This window comes from Macrobrachium rosenbergii, chromosome 4, assembly GCF_040412425.1.
Source record: "Macrobrachium rosenbergii isolate ZJJX-2024 chromosome 4, ASM4041242v1, whole genome shotgun sequence".
NCBI lineage: Eukaryota > Metazoa > Arthropoda > Malacostraca > Decapoda > Palaemonidae > Macrobrachium > Macrobrachium rosenbergii.
In genome coordinates, this window is record NC_089744.1 from 79,626,017 (window position 1) to 79,646,016 (window position 20,000).

Here is a 20,000-nt window from a genome sequence, read left to right on the forward strand (position 1 = left end):
ATATATGTATGTATACATTTACATATATAAGATATATATTATATACATTATATATATATATATATATATATATATATATATATATATATATATATATATATATATATATATATATATATATGTATGTATGTACTGTATGTATTTGTGTGAGTATCTGTATTGACTGTATATGTATGTAACTCTTATGTTTTGTCAACGACTCCTCCGCTTAGATAACTCTCTTCTACGGTTATCAGACATCTCGCGCAATGATTATCTTACCATAAAAGAATAGGGAGACTGACAGCATAGAAGAGTTCTCACATTTGTACCCAGGCATCCCCCCGGCCATCCCCCCCAGCCATCCCCCCAGCCCACCCCCAGCCCCCACCCCCGGGGGTATCATGCCAGCTAAACGTTACACTGGAGTTAGTAACTTGTCCACAGTGAAACTGATGAATTCTTTGTTCACAGGAGAAAATGTCTCGTAGAATTACCACTGCATTTGTTGTGGTTGTCTCTTTGCCATAACTGTAGGTTGTTTAGTTTTACAAATGGATGGGTCGAGGGTTGGTTCCTTGCCTGACTGTTCTACAAAGGTGCAATATTATTATTATTATTATTATTATTATTATTATTATTATTATTATTTAGTTTCACAAATGGATGGGTCGAGGGTCGGTTCCTGGCCTGACTGTTCTGCAAAGGTGCAATATTATTATTATTATTATTATTATTATTATTATTATTATTATTATTATTATTATTATTATTATTATTATTATTATTATTCAGGAGATGTACCCTATTCATATGGAAGAAGCCCACAGGGGCCATCGACTTGAAATTCAAGCTTCCTAGAAATATGGTGTTCATTAGAAAGAATAACAGAAGGAAAATACAGTCCTTTTAAATTTACTGAACAGGAAGATGGTCGAATATGCTTTTTTATTTTTTTTTAAGGTATAAGGTTTTATAACTAGACTTGCCTTCAGTCATATTTTAGTATTCTCTTCAAAAATCGCCCAAGGGAATTTTGGGTAGAGACTCACCGGATCTCGGTTCCCATTTGCATCATTCTGTCAGAACTCTTGACAGGTACCAAGTTAGCGGATTGAAAATTGCTGGGAACAAAAGCATATGCTTTCATTGTTTCAGATAATAATGTGAGATATAGCAGGTTTGGAATCACAGCACGCACACTCGTTTTACAAAAACGAAGCTTTCATAAAATAAATAGTTAAATGTAGATGTTTTTTGTGCCTCTGTAACGAGTAAAATCATGACTTCAGTCATTGCGAATATGAAAATACTTATTTTGCAGGCAAGATGCTAAGTAGAATTGAATGCTTTCTCATGAATCTTTTAGTCTGGAAATGTTTCGAGCCGACAGCTAAGAAATCATCCCGAGTACTGAAAGAAGAAAAAAGGTGGATAAGAGTGGAAATGCATAGAAATTCGTATGTGCACGAAGCATAAAACAAGGTGTGTGGGGTGAAAAAGTGCCTTGAATGTTAGCCTCTCTCTCTCTCTCTCTCTCTCTCTCTCTCTCTCTCTCTCTCTCTCTCTCTCTCTTTCTGTTCGTCTGTCTCTCCCTATCTCTGCTGTCTGTCTGTCTCTCCCTCTCCCTTTCTCTGTCTCTCTGTCCCCTCCCCTCCCGTCCTCTCTCTCTCTCTCTCTCTCTCTCTCTCTCTCTCTCTCTCTCTCTCTCTCTCTCTCTCTCTCTCTCTCTCTCTCTTCGCTGTGAAATTCTTCGTATAAGTTGTCACATCGAAACGATAGAACATGGACCTTGATTTCTTAGTTGCGCTAGATTTATGAGAATTAGCAGACAGAGATACTGTAGGTACCCTGGCTACAAAATACGAAGTAAACGGGCATGTCTGTTCATATATGTGTCTGAAACAAGAGCTATTTTCAGGATGTTACAATCTAAAACAAACTTGCCTTTAAACCTTAGCTAGTCAAGAATCTCAATATTTTGAGTTCTTACTTTTGTTTTCAATTATTGCATTTTTTAAAAATGAGTAGATTCTAGTTTGGTAAGAGCGGTGGCATGACCAAACTTTTTCTTTTTGAAATTAAACTTTCCTCCAAAAGAGGGCTCTCAACAGAAGAAAAGACAGCGATCGCATTCTCACTCATACTCTTCCTCTTTTTATTCCACAGACACTGTGCAAGTGAATCGTTTTTTGCTGACCCGGCCTCATTTCTCTCATTGGCATTCAACATCCTTACTTCAATTACATGCAGAAGAGTAGCTTTCCAACAATGTGGCCTTATTTTGGAACTGATATATACCTTCTATGGTTACAGTAATAAATAGTTTGCTTTACTCAAGCACTACTGTATTTCCCAAGAAAGTAGGTTAATCCCCTAAAATATAAAAATGAGTGGCGCTTGTGTACATTTACTTCAAGTTGACATTTGGACGCTGCGTTATTTTCTGAGGAACGCATTATTCCACGAGAATATGGAGATGGCAACTCTGTAGAAGGGTGTATTTACATTCCGCTCGAACATAATAGCGAAGTCATACTCACTCGCTGTACAAATACGTGAGTAATAATTAAACAAGCAAGACAGTTTAGCGAGGGAAACGGATGGAATGAGTGCAGTCGTATTCAAGATCATTGCCATGTGAAATTTTTAAACAGCTGTAATCTGCTGTTGTGGAAGCATATCTAGTGTTGAAAGTAACATAGCAAATATTTGCTCTCGAGAAATGGTTTTAATGATTAAATGTCGTCTCTTTGGTAATGCTAAACGTGAGTTATCACTCGGAGTGGCCCTAAACCTTCCAGGGTTTGTAGATAATGAAAGAATACATGGTACAAGTGTGGAAACACCTTGCCCAGTTGATTTTAAAGCCTTTAATCACTTAGAAACACTCTTCTTTATTTGCTTTAGTAGAGGCCACAAAATTCCACCTCGGGGTTAAAGCTTAGGCTCGCGGGTGGATAAAAGGAACCTAAAAAATTTTCTGTATTTCTCTTGACCTTCTGTTACTTCATTCTAAATGTACACCATATTCTTTGGAAGCTTAAATTTTAAGTCAATGGCCCATGTGGTTGTTCCATATGAATAGGGTTCATCTTCTGAATAATAATAATAATAATAATAATAATAATAATAATAATAATAATAATAATAATAATAATAATAATAAAAAACTGAAAGTTCTGTGAAGCATGCTCAAAAAAGATAGAAAACGGAGTAGCAGTATCAGAAAACGGCGATATGGAGTCGATAGTCATCAAATCTATACCTCACAAGCGCATCGTATTTCCACTTTAGTTTCGTTAGGTAAAAATGATTTTTTTCCCTGACTTTTTTGTAAAGATGTAATATACCCCGTGTAACCATTGTTGATGTTTAATTCAAAGGAAGTTCTAGGAAAGAGAAGAAAAAACTAACAAACAAAGATGTAATTTGTATTGAGATATCAGATTTTCAATTATAATTTAGTGCACTGGGTTCTTCTCATTTAAAAAAAAAATTGGATTTGTAGCCTCCCTACAAACAGGAACAATTCAGCAGTCAAGGCCAGACTGTCAGTAATTGACTGGCATTCCTCATTTCTCATGATTCTTCAGGCAGGCATTAGGTAAGCATTATTAAATCTTTATGATAACTTCTCTTGTCGTTCTTTTAATTGAAGTAAACCAAAGAAATTATTTTAACAATCTTCTCATGGAAAACAGTTTTGGAAAGATGTACTCGTAAGACAGGTGTAGCATCAGAAAGTACTCGTGTCCTCTAATACTGCAGACTCACCACTGTCTAAACTTACGCAGAGAACCAAAGATGTTCGATGCCGTTACAGTATGCGTTGATAGACATTATCATCTTTATACTAAGTGTCTTTTGTGAGGTCCGTATGAATCTATTTATTCCGTCACAGCTTCTTTCACTCAGAGAATATATATATATATATATATATATATATATATATATATATATATATATATATATATATATATATATATATATATATATATATATATATACAGCTTATATACATGTGTGTGTGTGCTCTTAGTAGATTTCCCCTATTCCTTAAAAAAATCCAAAGTTCTCAGTCTTTTTGGTAAGTAATGGAGGTTATGTGAGTTTTCCTTCCATTTTACCGAGTTCCACATTTCCATTAGTTTTTTTATTTTTTTAATGCGGCAGAACTACCCCTTTTTCCCATTGTCATCTGTTTTACAATGCGATTTTACTCTTCTTTTCCTCTTTTCCTATTTATTTCTTAACAACATAACGCATGGATTTCTCTTCCATGGAATATTTGCTTTATTTGTTTTTTTTTTATCAATTTAGGAAAATAGTAGGCTCTCTCGCTCTAAACATTTTTACAGTTCGGTTATAGTCACCTTCGAAGTAACTGAATATTGTACAGTGCTAGTTTTCTCAATGTTTAGGCTACCTGAATACTCTTAACACAACTTACAACCTGTTATAAGCATCTTTCAATGTCAATTGTTTTTCCAGGTAACAACATCGCTTTCATAACCTTGTATTAGTGTCTTCCCGTTGCCTTCCTTCTCGGATAAGTTTTCACCGTAACAACAACTTGACCACTTTCGGGGTTTAGAAATCTTCCGATACATCTGACTGATCAGATTTCCCTCCGATAGGGGATTGCTGATCAGAATCTGCGGCTGATAGGCGGGTTTGGCAACGCGGCGCGCCGTCATTAGACTTGTTCCTGACTTGTTCCGCACCAGGGTAGCGTAGATGGAAGACTGCTGCTCAACTCGTTTTTAATATACTCGAGTTTGATCGTATTAATTCAGAACTGTTTATGAATTTTCAAGGCATATTTTATTATAAGGTCGTTGCTCTCGACTACTGACGGAATTCGAGGTTAAGAATGTTAAACTTGCTCTGAAAATCCAGATATTAGTGCAAAGGTTTGCATATATATATATATATATATATATATATATATATATATATATATATATATATATATATATATATATATGTATATGTGTGTGTGTATTATATATATATACACACATATATATATACATATATACATACGCATATACATACACACACACACGCACACACAAACCTTTGCACTGTGATCTGGATTTGCAGAGAAATTTTAACATTCATAACCTTGAATTGCGTCAGTAGTTAAAAACATTGACCTTATAATATAAGTTGCCTTGAAAAATCATAAACAATTGTGAATTAGCAATATGATCAGACTCAAGTATATGAAAAATGAAATGAGTATTCTCCAGTCTACGCTAGCCTGACGTGGAACGAGTCTGCGACCGAGTTGACAAACCCGCTTATCAGCCGCAGATTCTGATCAGCAATCCCCTATCGGAGGGAAATCTGATCAGTCAGATGTATCGGAAGATTTCTAAACCCCGAAAGTGGTTAAGTTGATGTTACGGTGAAAACTTATCCGAGAAGAAAGGCAACGGGAGGACGCTAACACAAGGTTATGAAAGCGATGTTGTTGTCACCTGGAAAAACAACTGACATTCAAAGATGCTTATAACAAGTTGTAAGTTATAAGCTGAGAATATTCAAGTAGCCCGCCCAAACATTGGGTAAACTGGCACTGTACAATATTCAGCGACCTCGAAGGTGAATAAAGTTGAACTGCAAAAATGTTTAGAGCGAGATAGCCTACTATTTTCCTAAATTCATTAAAAAAAACAAATAAATATTCCATGAAAGAGAAATCCGTGAGTTATACTGTTGAGAAATATATAGGAAAAGAGGAAAAGAAGAGTAAAATCGCATTGTAAAACAGACGACTTTGGGAAAACTGGTACTGTTCAATATTCAGTAACCTCGAAGGTGGAAAATTTTAGGCTTCACCGCAAATTTCGCACGTAGCAATGAAAACCTTTCATGTCAGTTTGTAATTTCGTCCTGAAGACGTCGCCGAAAGCAAGGAAACGGTCCGTCGACTAGAAGCTTGAATAATTTTTCCTTATTCCTGAGAAGTTTGCCTGAGGAGAAAAAGAAGTATAGACTAATTCAAAGTCTCGATAAAAGCCAGTGTCTGCGAACGATGGCATTGACTTCAATAGGTATATATATATATATATATATATATATATATATATATATATATATATATATATATATATATATATATATATATATATATATATATATACACACACACACACACGTATACGTGTGTGTGTGTGTAGTAGAATGCTATTTGTTTCCGTATTGTGAGTTATGCATAATCTTATATATTCTCATGATAACCGATACTCACTGACCATACTTCTTCTTGCTTATGTAAAAGAAACAAAAATAAAGCACACGAAGGAATTATACCGCCAAACTAACACATGGAATGGTAGGCAAAGCCGTAGATGGCTTGAACAAGATATTGCGTCATCGACAAACGACATTAGAGCCAAGGCTTGAGCATTCATGCCGCACAAATGCATGTAACATGAAACCCTATTATCAGATTCGGCCAGGTGTTCGAAAAAAGAGGGGACAGCAGGAGGCATGGTTGGTTAAGATGGCCGTGCGTTCAGACATTCCTCTCTCTCTCTCTCTTTCTCTCGCTCTCTCTCTCTCTCGGATATCGAGAGGGATCCTAAAGTTGACTAGAAAGAGATAACTTTTTTTTTTTATAAAGTTTGTATACCTGTATTGAATGGTATGCTTGGAATGTCCTTTATTATGAAATTTGGTTTTGACACTTGAAAATTTTGATTCCCTGTATATTTATGATTATTCGAAAGAGGAACTCAATAGGTATTATAATTTCTAGTGCATAAATGTTTATTCCTATGCAGTAAACATATACATGTTAATGCAGTGTATTTTATGGTGCAAGGTTGGCCTTTCATTCGGAAATAGATATGTGTATGATATTCTTTGGAATTATTTTAAGAACAAACGCGCTGGGGAATAATATTTCCCATGTAATATTGTTAGCCAGTGTAATAAAAAAAAAAGCTCTATGGAAATCGTTACCTTTTTGTAATTGTTCCTTTTAAAAGGTAATTTTGTGGATTTTTTTCCCTAGAAACAGATATTAACAAACTTTAAGCTTTTATAATTACAATGTTGTTCAGTGAATAAAACAACTTATTTACTGAAAAGTATATAATTTTGAAATGACATACATAAGCATCAACATTTATAACATCCGGAGTTCCTTTGAAATGAAAGTTTTATAAGATTCTTTTTTCCTAGAAACAGATATTAAGCTTTAAGCTTTTATAAATACAGTATTGCTTAGTGAATAAATCTACATGTTTATTGAAAAGTAATATATATTAAAATACTATACATAAACATACGAGTATACACGAACATTTCGGGCCGCTTACTCTGTATGGGTTTCTGGAGATATAATCGTATACAAAGAAGGATGTAAACAATTGTATACAAGGAAAGATGTAAATAATTGTACACAAGGAAAGGTGTAATAAATATTGCGCGCACGGGCGTGTAAAATGAGGTGTGTCCCCTCAGTACATATTTTTAGATAAGCGACCGTCTTTATAGAAATTATGAGCACGTTCACCGTGTTCAATATACGAACAAGATCTTTTGGGTAGTGGATGATGGTTCGCTGATGGTGCTCTCTCTCTCTCTCTCTCTCTCTCTCTCTCTCTCATTATAAATGTATGTGTATATATATAGATGTATATATATATATATATATATATATATATATATATATATATATATATATATATATATATATATATATATCTTCTTCTTCGTTTTAACGTGCCTTTTTCCCATTTTTATATGGGGTAAGCATGATGCCTTCTTTTGAAGGACTTTGATTTGGCGGTGGGGTAGGCCGTAGCCTCGATCGGCTGCCCTGCCTGACATCGCTTAGACCCCGGTAACGAGTGTGTACATGTATTGTACCAAATCCCCGGCTCCCTTTCTCCCAGCAGCGAGGAGAACTTGGCGGTTAGGTCGACAGTTCGAGACGTGTGAGGTGTCTGTTATGTTTTTAGAAGATGTTGGAGTGGCTTTGTTTATGTGTGTATTAGTCTGTAACACCCATTTGCTTTCAGCAACCTATCCGCTGATTACATACGTAATCCCGAGGTGTCTACACGGATAGCAAAGTTTCTGCCTTCTCTGACTGGTCGGCTGCGGGGATTGAACCCTCACCACAGACCTCTATAAAGTCTGAGGTTGCTGCTCTACCAACCGAGCCATCGAGGCTCCATATATATATATATATATATATATATATATATATATATATATATATATATATATATATATATATATATATATCAAATATAAGGAGTTTGATGGAAACGCCAAAATGTTTATTTTCCACATTTTGGCGTTTCTATTGGCTCCCTTTACATTTGATGGAATTTTGCTTTAGCAAAAATATTTCACAGTCATATAATATAATTATATATATATATATATATATATATATATATATATATATATATTTAAAGGACATTTATGCTTGTAATAATGTTTGTACGAGCATAAAATCTTGTGCCATTTCGTGTTCAGCTTGTATTACGAGGAGATTTATCGTGGTGTGGCGCAACCGTTTGCGTTTTATTTCTGCACAAGCTGAATGAGGCAGTCAGCGCCCCCTTTTCCCCACATATTTGAGTTCCCGGATATTGCTCATGAGTCCGGAATGAAGAATGCTGTGTAAATTACAGGAGCCTTTCTCAGAAACTTCACGCAGGCGCTTAAATTAAAAAAAAAAATATTTAGGAAAGAAGTAGTTCAGACTTGAAGACTTTGCTCGAGAATTCTGGGAAGAAGCTCAGACGCGGAGGGACTTTGCTTAAGAATTCGCCGGGGAAACTCAGTCCTTAAGACTTTAATGGAAGGCCCCTTTACGTTCACAAATGCAGTTTCGCTGCAAACAACCCGGCAGCTTTTTTCCGAATTCTCGGGTCTTGCTGAACTTAGATGTCCTTCAGATGGTGAAGTTTTGGCGCGGTGATTTCGATGCATTACTTTTCGAGTGCGTAATGTATAATTTTCCTTTTGAAATGTTATTCATGCTTCATATGAGTCACCAGAAGAATTGGGAAAGTGTGTTGGTGTTCAGCTATATTTCTGTTTTCGTCTTTCTCAAAGAAATCCATCCTTACTTGGGTGTGAACCCTAAAATAAATATGAATGTGTTTGCATATCTGTGGTTTTTTTTATCTGTGTATTATAGGTGTATCTAGGTACGCATATTGTCAACAGATAATGAAAACGCATTCTTGTATGACCATGCATAAGTGTACTGGTACTATGCACAAATACACGCTTATGAATTTGGCCCGGCAACCGATTTTGGTGATAAGTGTACAGAGAACTGCTTCTCTCTCTCACACCTTACCTCACTTAGGGAGCCCTTTAGGGCAAGATTCGTGCTGGGCTAATGCCAGCTTAATCTAAACCAGCGAACCGGAATTTTTGACAGCTCTTCCACTGAATGCAATGAAGTTGGTATCCTAAGAACTCACAAGCAAATACACAGGCACGTACACTTACGCACACACATATCACACATATATATTGACGTCACCAAGACTTCGATTCACCTGAGGTCAGGAAACTGACTTTTAATTTGCTCACAAAGTAGGTTGGTGATTATTGGGAAAATAATCGTTCTTCCGTATTTTTAACATATCAAGAAGACCTCTGTGTTACTTTAGTACACTATAGTGCTGTAATTTAATAAAAATTCAAAGTACTGTGTTGTGCATGGGTATGCACCAGATATGGAAATGCTAAATGATAATGTTAGTTTACGCAGTTCCTCTAGGGATACAAAAAAAAAAAAAATTCTACGAATAGAGCTGCTCCATCACTACTTATGTAAGGTAAAGCAAATTTCCTTTGCCTTTTACCTGAAATTAATCCCTGTATTAACATGCAAGATATTAATCCAGGGATTTTGCAGTCGTATGCAGAAATTTCAGGTAATTATGGCCGTTTACACTTTTTGTAGCGGTATATCCCTAAGAGTGTTCATATTTTGGGCAGAAAAGTAGCAAGTTTAACGTTTAAGGAAAGGTACGTGTTGACCCTTTGGTACATTCTGGCGCCACGAGGTACCTCTATCCCTACTCTCCCCCACGCCCATCCCACCCTACCCATAGTGCAGCTACCCCCCAATTTACCTGAGCTGGGATAGATCTCATTTTCCGAGGACCATGCTCGGAATAACCCTTGTTTTTTATTTCTTTCTTATTTCTGTTTTTTTTCGGTCAGCTCTCTGTCTAATGTGAAGTAATATTGCTTTGGAGTAACATTGCCACAAATATGCTCACATACTGTCATTGACATTGCAGCATGAGACTGAAATTCTGACTTTTCTCCAGCCGACTGTTTCCTAGTCCATCATAGATAGCAGAGATCGTGTCTTTGATAAATCGACTGGAGCAGTTTAAGGGAACAATGATAGATGATTGATCGACTACACAGAAATTGGGTTTGCAAATTTTCACAAAAATTGTCTAATGATTGCAGCCCTCTTAAAAGCTTTAGATGTGTATCAGATTTTTGGACCCGTAATGGAGGTAATAGAGCAACTAAGATATTGTGTGAGAAATTTTTTTTTCTTCTTTTTTTTTACATTTTGACAACTGCTTATTTTAGTATGATTCTTAGCTTTGTCTGAACTCTGAAAAGTGCATTTAATTAACAACAATAATATTTCTATATGATAAATGATTTTGTATAAAGTTAAGCATGTGCTGGAATAGGGTAAGAGCCTAAATTTTCATGCACTGGTCCAATTTTATTGAGGAATTTCTGACAGGACTCTCGCTGACCAATTTATCTTGTAATTCGAAAGTTCAAAGTCTGTACCTTTTAGAGTGTAAGTAATAAAACAGACAGAAAATTATGATTGACGCAATTTTTTTTTTTTTTTTTTTTTTTTTGGTACATGATTATGGTTTATGTACCGCGACCATTTCAAGTTTTTTGTTCTCAGTCGAAATTTTTACCTTCTGCAGGTTTTTTCATTTTGATTTGTGAAAAATATACCCAAAGGTGCGGTCGCCCTGTTGATTACACAGATTTTTTCCTCCCTCTTACACGTAAAAGAAATTTGCAAGATTGGATTTTGAAAAAAAAAAAATAATGTGATTTTTAACTAATATATTCAGACCATCATCAGGAAAAATTTGTAGAAAAGCAGCCCCTTTGAGGTAAGGCTTCAGTTTTATCATTAAACAACTTGCTGATTGTAAAACAGGCTAAGAACTGACTAGTTATTAAGGTTTGTTTTGAATTATTCATTGACTTGATGTTGTGGATCCATTTCAGGTCATTAGGGTTTCAAGGTTTCAGGATAGAATTTTATTTTTTGTAGCATTCGTATTTGACACTTGATTTTCATGTATTGATTTGTTAGACATATTAAGCAATACCTCATGAAAAGCACTTTGGTGAATATTCTTAACGCGAATATCCAAACATACAAAAGTATAGGTAATTTCAGCCATCTTCATTTCTCTTTATTCTTTTTTTAGACGTGATGGAATGTATTCTCAATATTTTAAAGATTACATTGAGAAGCAAAATTTGACCACCTGCTGGGTGAAAAGAAAGTCACTGCCTTTTGTCACTTTTACGATATGTCGAAAGAGAGTAAATCAGTTTCATCGTGAACGAAAATAGATGCTTGGTTGATCACCGAGAGGAGCAATGTTCATTATGAAATAAGTGAGAAATTAAAAAATGTAGACAAATTGAATGCGCTGGAGGGAAGGAGGTTTAGACCGGAACAGTTTTTGCTGTGCAATTTAAGGTCCAATTCTTATTGGACTTGCAGCACTTACAACCTACTTCGAGGTACAGTACTTAGAGCCTACTTCGAGATACAGTACTTACAGCCTACTTCGAGATACAGTACTTACAGCCTACTTCGAAATACAGCACTTACAGCCTACTTCGAGATCAAAACTAAAGATTGGGAAGAACTGAAAGACCGTGAATATTTGATCACAGATTTGTGAGATATTCCGACGGTGTATATATAGGTAAATAAACATTCTAGCATTTAAAGACATAATGAATTGCTGAACTACCAAATTATTTCACTGGTAATTATGATAACAGGTTTCTGAGAACGATGTCACCTATTTTCCTGGAATTTTGTATCATTAAATTTTTGGAAGTGCTTATGGTATAGTAGTTAACACGTATCTCTCTCTCTCTCTCTCTCTCTCTCTCTCTCTCTCTCTCTCTCTCTGTCGTGAATGTCACGGACGAAAGTGTGCGTTAGAATCGCAGTCGTTAAGTACTTTATTCCCGCAGCAAAATCGTGCTGTGTCCCGTGGCAAAATGGCCAGTGGGTGGAAATAACAGTAAATGGTCATACGCATCCCGTGAGGCCTTTATCATTTACGGTAATCTTTATGGAACATCATGCCAAGCTAATGATGGTCTCTCATGGAACAGGTTTTTGCCGTAGTGCCTCGATTATTGGCTAGTTATTGTTTTATCCCTCTTTTTAGGCATAACATGGGATGTAATGGGGTGATGAGGTTACACTGGTGTTAGCCATTACGTAGAATTTTTAGGGATGTATTGGGGTAATGGGGTTGCAGGATTTTTAGGGGTGGAATGGGGTAATGGAGTTACAGAATTTTTAATGTTGTAATGGGGTAATGGGGTTACAGAATTTTTTTGGGGATGTAATGGGGTTACAGAATTTTTTTGGGGATGTAATGGGGTTACAGTGGTGTTAAGCCATTGCATAGAATTTTTAGGGGTGTAATGGGGTAATGGGGTTACAGAATTATTTTTGGGGTGTAATGGGGTTACGGTGGTGTTAAGCCACTGCATAGAGTTTTTAAGCGTGTAGTGGGGTAGTGAGTTTAGAGTGGTGTTAAACCATTGCATAGAATTTTTTTGGGTGTAATGGGTTTATGGGTTAGAGAGGTGTTAAGCCATTGCATAGAATATTTAGGAGTGTAATGTGTTAATGGGGTTACATGATGAAGCCACTGCTTAGAGTTTATAGGGGTGTAATGGGGTAATGGGGTTGCAGTGGTATTAAGCCATTGCATAGATTTTTGTGTGTGCAATGCTCCGTTTATATTTTGGGTCAAACTAACTGAATAGTTAGACAATCAGGAGCTTCACAGGTTAATTCGTCCCTGTTTTGGCGAACTGGCGTATCCCATTTTTTTTTAAGTTTTGAGTTTTTCATTCAAAATGTCTCAGTTTTTTGTATTCTATAACATATCAAAATTTTAGCTGTCTGCATTGTCAGATCCCCCCCAAAAAAAAAAAAAAACTCAAAAGGTGAGCTAATTAGAAGCTCTGCATAGTATCAAAATCTTCGAAGTCTATTTTCTCAGAATGAGGAAAAAATGACTTCCGCCAGTTCGTCAAACTAGGGACGAATTATTATTTTTAATAACTCTCGGGCATTCATTGCCGCCAAGAGATCGTTTCTGATCCTTGACCTGCCTTCGTAATGAGCGCTGTGTGATCAACTTGCTCGTAAGACAGTGTTTGGTCATTACGGTAAAGTTTATTGCTTTGTTGTTCCACTGAAGTAGCTTTTTTTTTTTTTTAGCCGCCAGATCACGACGCGTTTGCAAATGATTACAAAATGTTGCTCTCGCCGAAAGTGTTGATGTTGTGGGCATTTTCTGAAGAGACAGGACGAAGGCGTGTTTAATTTTGTCTTCTGTGAGTGGTTGCTGAATCAGATCTATAATGATGATGGTGATGATGATATCGACAGTTGTGGAAATAGTTTCAGGCATGAAAATATTCACAGTGGGCGGAGATTCTAATGGTCCCATTTTATCGCCGTACGGTGTTGAATTTGGTATTATCTTTATTTTCACCGTCAAATGTATTTCTTATCACCCGACGGTGATTATCAATGAATGTTTTGTGTTTATCTGGTTAACGGTTGCTTTGACTTTTTAATACACACACACCCACACACACACACACACACACACACACACACACACACACACATATATATATATATATATATATATATATATATATATATATGTGTGTGTGTGTGTGTGTGTTTGTTTGTTTGTTTGTCTATGTATGTATAGCCTATACATGTAAATAGATGTGAGTATGTATGTGTATTTAGTTTTGTTAGTTCATTTTCGACGGGCACTTTTTTTGAGGCTGCCTTAAAGCTTGCTCAAGGCATATTAGGAAAACCACTTCTTCTTTATTGATTAGCGAGCTGCAGTAATGAGACAGTGACATCATTAATCAAGCCAAGCCAAAGGTTAGGAGACTTACAGTGATTTACTAGCTGTTCGTGTGAACAAAGATGACCTGCCTGAACAGTACTGTGTTACTGTAGATATTTGTCTTTTGTTTGCAATTTGAAGAGACATTGTAGTTTTAGATTCAGGTCTTGATTAGATATGAGTAGAGATATTATGAATTATTTGGTGATGTTAAAGTACCTCATCATGTGTTGAAATTTTAAACTCAAAGCCCAGCACAGTAGGGTTTGGTGTTTTTTTTTTTTTTTTTCCTTGTCCTTTTGAGAGTATAACCCACAGGAAAGGTAATAAAGACTGAGTAAAGGAACGGAGTGTTCGAAGTACATTGTATTCTGTTAATTTAATAACAAATGATGGTGTAGCACAGAGCAGGTAAAAATTGACAACGCTTAGCTTAATACACACGGTGTCAAGGTATTCAACTAAGAATTGTTACACATTGTATCAATATTTATTAGAAGTGAAATAGGCATTCTTCCTTTGGTAGTAACTGACTGTAAAGCTGTATGTGAGTGCTTCAGTAAATCACATTATGCCCCTTGATATCCTCTCTGTAATAGAAAATCAAGCACAATTATTGAGAGTCAGTATTTTTCCCAAATTCTGTACATTCATATTTATTTTGTTTCCCATTTTTTCAAAGGCGGAAATGTCGATTTATCTACAATTTTCTCGGTGCTGTCAGTCTTGGAAGTAAATTGCACAATAGTTTTGCAGCAAAATTGACCAGTCAAAATATCTACCTGGTTACGATATGTTTATATATATATATATATATATATATATATATATATATATATATATATATATATATATATATATATATATATATATGTGTGTGTGTATATATACATATATATATAAACACACATATTCACACACACACATATATAAACATATACGTATATATATGATTGTTAGTTACCACAGTGAAACTATATCTAAATTATTTTTCGATACGAGAACAAAGCTTTAAGGAGAATGTTAGGTGTCAGATGGCAGGCCAGAGTTAGAAATGATACAGTAAGGGAAATTACAGAAGTTTTATATGTAGATGAGATAATGATGAAAAGGAAATGGACACATCCTCTGGGCCATTTCTGAGGGAATGGTGCGTGATAGCGTAAGTTGGGCTCCAGTGAGCACTAGGAGAGTTGGAAGACCTAGACTTGCTTGGATGATAAGTCTGAGAAAGGAGGCTGGAGATGAGTGAGGATCTGTGGAAGATAAAGCAAAGGAAAAACGTGGTTGGCGAAATTAAGAAGTTAACATTTATTTTATTTTCATTCTTTCAGGTAATTCTTTGTCGTTTGTTGAAAAAAAAAACCACACTAGTTCCATCTGTCAGCGTGACTTCACAGAAGAATTCTAAATAAAAATAATCACAGCAGGTAACACAACATATTTAAAAAAAAAATAAGTGAGGTCATGCGATCTTATATTGGAAATTAAGTCTGAAGACACTCCTCGGTCATCGACCAGGTCAGGTAACAAAGAGCAGGTCATTACCGTAAGTGAATATTCCTCTTACTCGGAATTTAGGATAACCTAGCACTGCATTTGATAGCTTACTGAGGATTACCATGCCTTCTGCCCATTATGAAGTGGGCTTTTTATTATAACATTCCATACAATCTACAATTATTTTAACGGCTTCTATATTAATTAAAACCTGACAGATAGGTGGAGCATAATCTAAAGTTTATGTTAGCCAGATGTGTATGAAAATAAATTTACCAACATTTTGACTTAGCAGCTACTTAATGATCATTTTGTATTTGTATTTGAATCGTGACTCTCTCTTGCGATGGAAATGCCATGTACTAAAACAAACTCTTCCATATACGGATTTTATCGAAGGAAAAACTTAAGTTCTGGTGTTTTCCCAGAAGGTTTTCCAAAAGCTTCTGTGGAAATATTATAGTTTTATCTTATAGTGGGGTCAGACTACTTTTGAAGATGTTTTTGCCTTTAAGGTTTTAATCTTAGTTTATTACGAAGTTGGTTGTGGTCTTTCTGATGATTATTAGAGAAAATCTCTTTGTTTACTATTCCTGAGATTTTTTTAGAAAGCAAGTGTCACTCAAGAGCAAAGTGAACTGGAGCTGCTGTTCTGACTGTAAGGGATCCAGTCTACAGTCTCCTCAGCTCCACGGCACAGCTATACCCCTTAATATAGAACAGGTACAACCAACGCTTTGCAAGGTATGCCACAGAATCGAGTGAGCACGTAATTAAATTATGGACGGCCATGGAGCGAACCAGTCGCTCTGGTCATAAATCATTTGGGGTCACGTTTTTATAATATCGGCCTGTTAGGAGAGCGGGCGGTGGGCCCAAGGTGCGTGAACGATATATTTTGTGTTAGATAGTCACACACACACACACACACACACACACACACACACACACACACACACACACCGGGAGGCTCCGGAAAACGGGAGACAAAAGACTTTTGGGAGGAGTCGCCGTGAACGCTATATAGGTTACCTGCGTAGCCCTAATGATTATGGCGTTACCTGTAACAGCGATTTGGTAGCTGTGTGATGTTATCTGTTATTTTCACCGAGAAGATTGGATGGGAATTGTTAGGTAAATGTTTTAAAAGGGGGAAAAGGAGACTGAGATTATAGCCATGATGAAGTGTGTGCATACCGTTTTTTTTTTATTTCGTACGGTAAAGAGAAAGAAAAAAAAAAAGACAATTGAATCTTGAATGTTTATTCTGGTTTTTAGTTTCGCCTTTTTTTATTATTTTTTTTTTTTAAGTTCATGCCATCTGTAAAGTAGAAACTCACTAGTTAGGTTAGTGAGGCTTGATTTGTTTCGTTACCAGTAATTTTGCATAAATTATTTACTGTGTAGTCTTAGATATCAACAGCGTAGAAAAGTAATTCAGCAGTAACAGGTGCATTATCTTCAATCTGCCTCAGGAAGTTATACTGTATTTTCTGATTAAATCCAAGTTTCAAGTTTTTCTTTGTCATTTCTTTCTTTTATGCATGGATTAAGTGCACTTTGTTTTGAAGGGCATTTGTAACAGCTTCTTTAAAGGAAACGAAGGAACTGATTAATTCATGTATTAGAAGAGGAGCAAGGATCATGTCCAGATATCAGCTGTGTGGGTTTTTTTCCTCTCATTTGGTTGCAGTGTGCTTTTACCATTTCTTCTGATTAATGTCTTCTCGTTAAAAAAAAACATAAATAAGCTACTTATTTACTATTCAATTATTCAGTCATATGTTGTAGCAGTTTTCAGTCTAGTTATGGTAAAGTTTTAATTGGTCAAACAAAAGTTTAACTGCTAAGAGAGTGCTATCTAATAATTTTTGTATCGTTGATTTACGTGTTTTTCCGTACATTCACAAAATTACCGTAATATTGGAGTTTGTTTTCACCAAAAACAGTTTCTTTTTATTTGTATTTTGTCTCTGAAATATGTTTGACACATTTTGCACGTCCTGTTGATGTGGCATCATCATCCTACTATAATTTTTTATATAATTTTACTTGTACATTATCCATGTATTTATGTACAGTTTTCCCTCCTATTCTTATTGTTCACTTAGTTCTTCAGATTTTTTTATATACATTTTTTAAGGTACCTTATTTCCTCCCACGGGTCCTTGCTACGTTCCCTGCCCATTCAGGAGTTCTTTATTTGGGAGACTTCAATGGGCGCTGCAGTGAGTGGCTCCATTCTGCCCACTGCGGCGCCAGAGGAAATGAGGACCTCCTTGCCTTTTGTGAGTCTAACAAGATGGAAGACATTATTCAGCACCTTACTCGTGTTCCTGATGGTCATAACCGTGCATTCTCGATCTTTTTCTTTCGCTCGATTCCTTTCAATTAATCTGGCAAAGTTTATGACTTACTGGGTATTCTGACCATCAGTTAGGGGTACTTTTACTTTCCCATCTACTCTATAAAATCCCTACGTAGAGTATCAGGTATGGTAAATTGAGAACTCGGGTCTTTTAGATGATTGTTTTTTTTTCCGATGGACGAAACCATTATCAGAATGTCCCTTTATCTGTGTAGTCACGGAAAATCTGTGTTGCTCCTTTTGTCTCCTACTTCTGCTCATGTTTCTTTATTATCTGACAGGATTACTGTAGCTCTTTGCTTCAGAGTGAAATTAGATCCTGCACTATGAGGTGATCTCTTTCCAGCTACTGCCAAGCATGGGTAAAGCTGCCCTATTCTTGTCTTCTTCGTGTACTGTAGCCTCGTTCCTTTCTTGAAGTAATTGTGTCCTCTGTGGCTGAGAGCCTCTTTTTAGTTTTCTATAAAAGAAAACTATTGTGCCGGCTTTGTCTGTCCGTCCGCACTTTTTCTGTCCGCCCTCAGATCTTAAAAATTGCTGAGGCTAGAGGGCTGCAAATTGCTATGTTGATCATCCACCCTCCAATCATCAAGCATACCAAATTGCAGCCCTCTAACCTCGGTAGTTTTGATTTTATTTAAGGTTAAAGTTTGCCATGCTCGTGCTTCTGACAACGCAACAACACAGGCCACCACGGCCGGCTGAAAGTTTCATTTGCCGCAGCTCATACAGATTATACCGAGACTACCAAAAGATAGATCTATTTTCGGTGGCCTTGATTATACGCTGTACAGAAAACTCGATTGCACCGAAGAAACTTCGGCGCAATTTTTACTTGTTTACATTCACATCAAGTCTAGGTTTAGATACCGCCAGCGAGTTACCCATTCTAATGTTCTCTGTGTAGAAGGGTTAACATACTCTGGAGCCATCCCACCTTAGCAGTGAACTAGGGACCTGGTGAACAGTCGATTGCAAGGCTGACACTCTCCGGAGCCACCCGGCTATGGGAAAGGGCGTATACGCCTACCTGAGTGTCCGGTAAACTGCTAAGGTCAACAGGTGCATAATGGCTTCTTGTCAAGAAACAGGGCCAGTCGTTTCTCCTTGTGGGATCGATCACGAGTATCTCACTCATGAGGCGAGAGGTTGTTACCTCCTGAGTAAATGTATTTCATGCTTTGTATAATTCCCATAATTCCTAATAAATTAGATTACAGTCACCTTAGGCGATTTGAACCTCTTTAATGTTGTTTCATTGTGCCAAAGATGACGTAGCAGACTCCCCCACCTTTGTTAGGTCATTGTTCAGGTAATTCGTTCGAAATGAGCTTATTCATAATGGAAGCCCTTTCACCAAAATGCTCCACTGGGATCGAAGACTGATAGGCGCCACTCTCAGCCTGTGCTATCTCGCCATTTTTAATAACCTGGTGTGAAACGGGGACCATATCTCTATGCTCGGCGATTATGGGTTCGCCCCTAATATCATATGGGGCGAGTTGTAAAATGTTGATCGAAAATTGATGAATCATTTAAAATTGCATGTAAATATTAACGCAAATCATTTTCATCAACGCCGGAAAATTACCAACTTTTATTGCTTGCCAATAAAAATATGGGCATTATCAAAATGTTCTTATTACAGGTGAGATGTTTGTTAAATGTGCGTCCGAATTTTTTTAGGTTGCGTCATGATGGTTTTTTTAAGAGATTTTTATACATTTTAGCTAATTTTTGAGAGATTTTTTTATTCCACTTGCTTCAGTGCTTAAGAGAGGAGTGTATTTTCTCTTCGTATTTATCTCCAAACTTCTGTTTGTTAAAGCAGTCATAAGAGAAACAAAACTATTTTTTTATGAAATTTATATTCTGTAAGAATAAAGAGGGTATAGTACACTGAGAGACAATATCAAAATGGGTTTACTAAGCAAAGGGACGAAAGGATCGCT

The 20,000-nt window shown here is 36.3% G+C and overlaps 1 protein-coding gene across 1 annotated transcript in view; it reads left to right on the plus strand.

Annotated features, from left to right (window-relative positions):
* LOC136838375 (uncharacterized) overlaps positions 1-20,000 on the plus strand; it is a 626,385-nt gene that overhangs the window by 322 nt on the left and 606,063 nt on the right. The gene's annotated exons all lie outside the window — the stretch shown is intronic.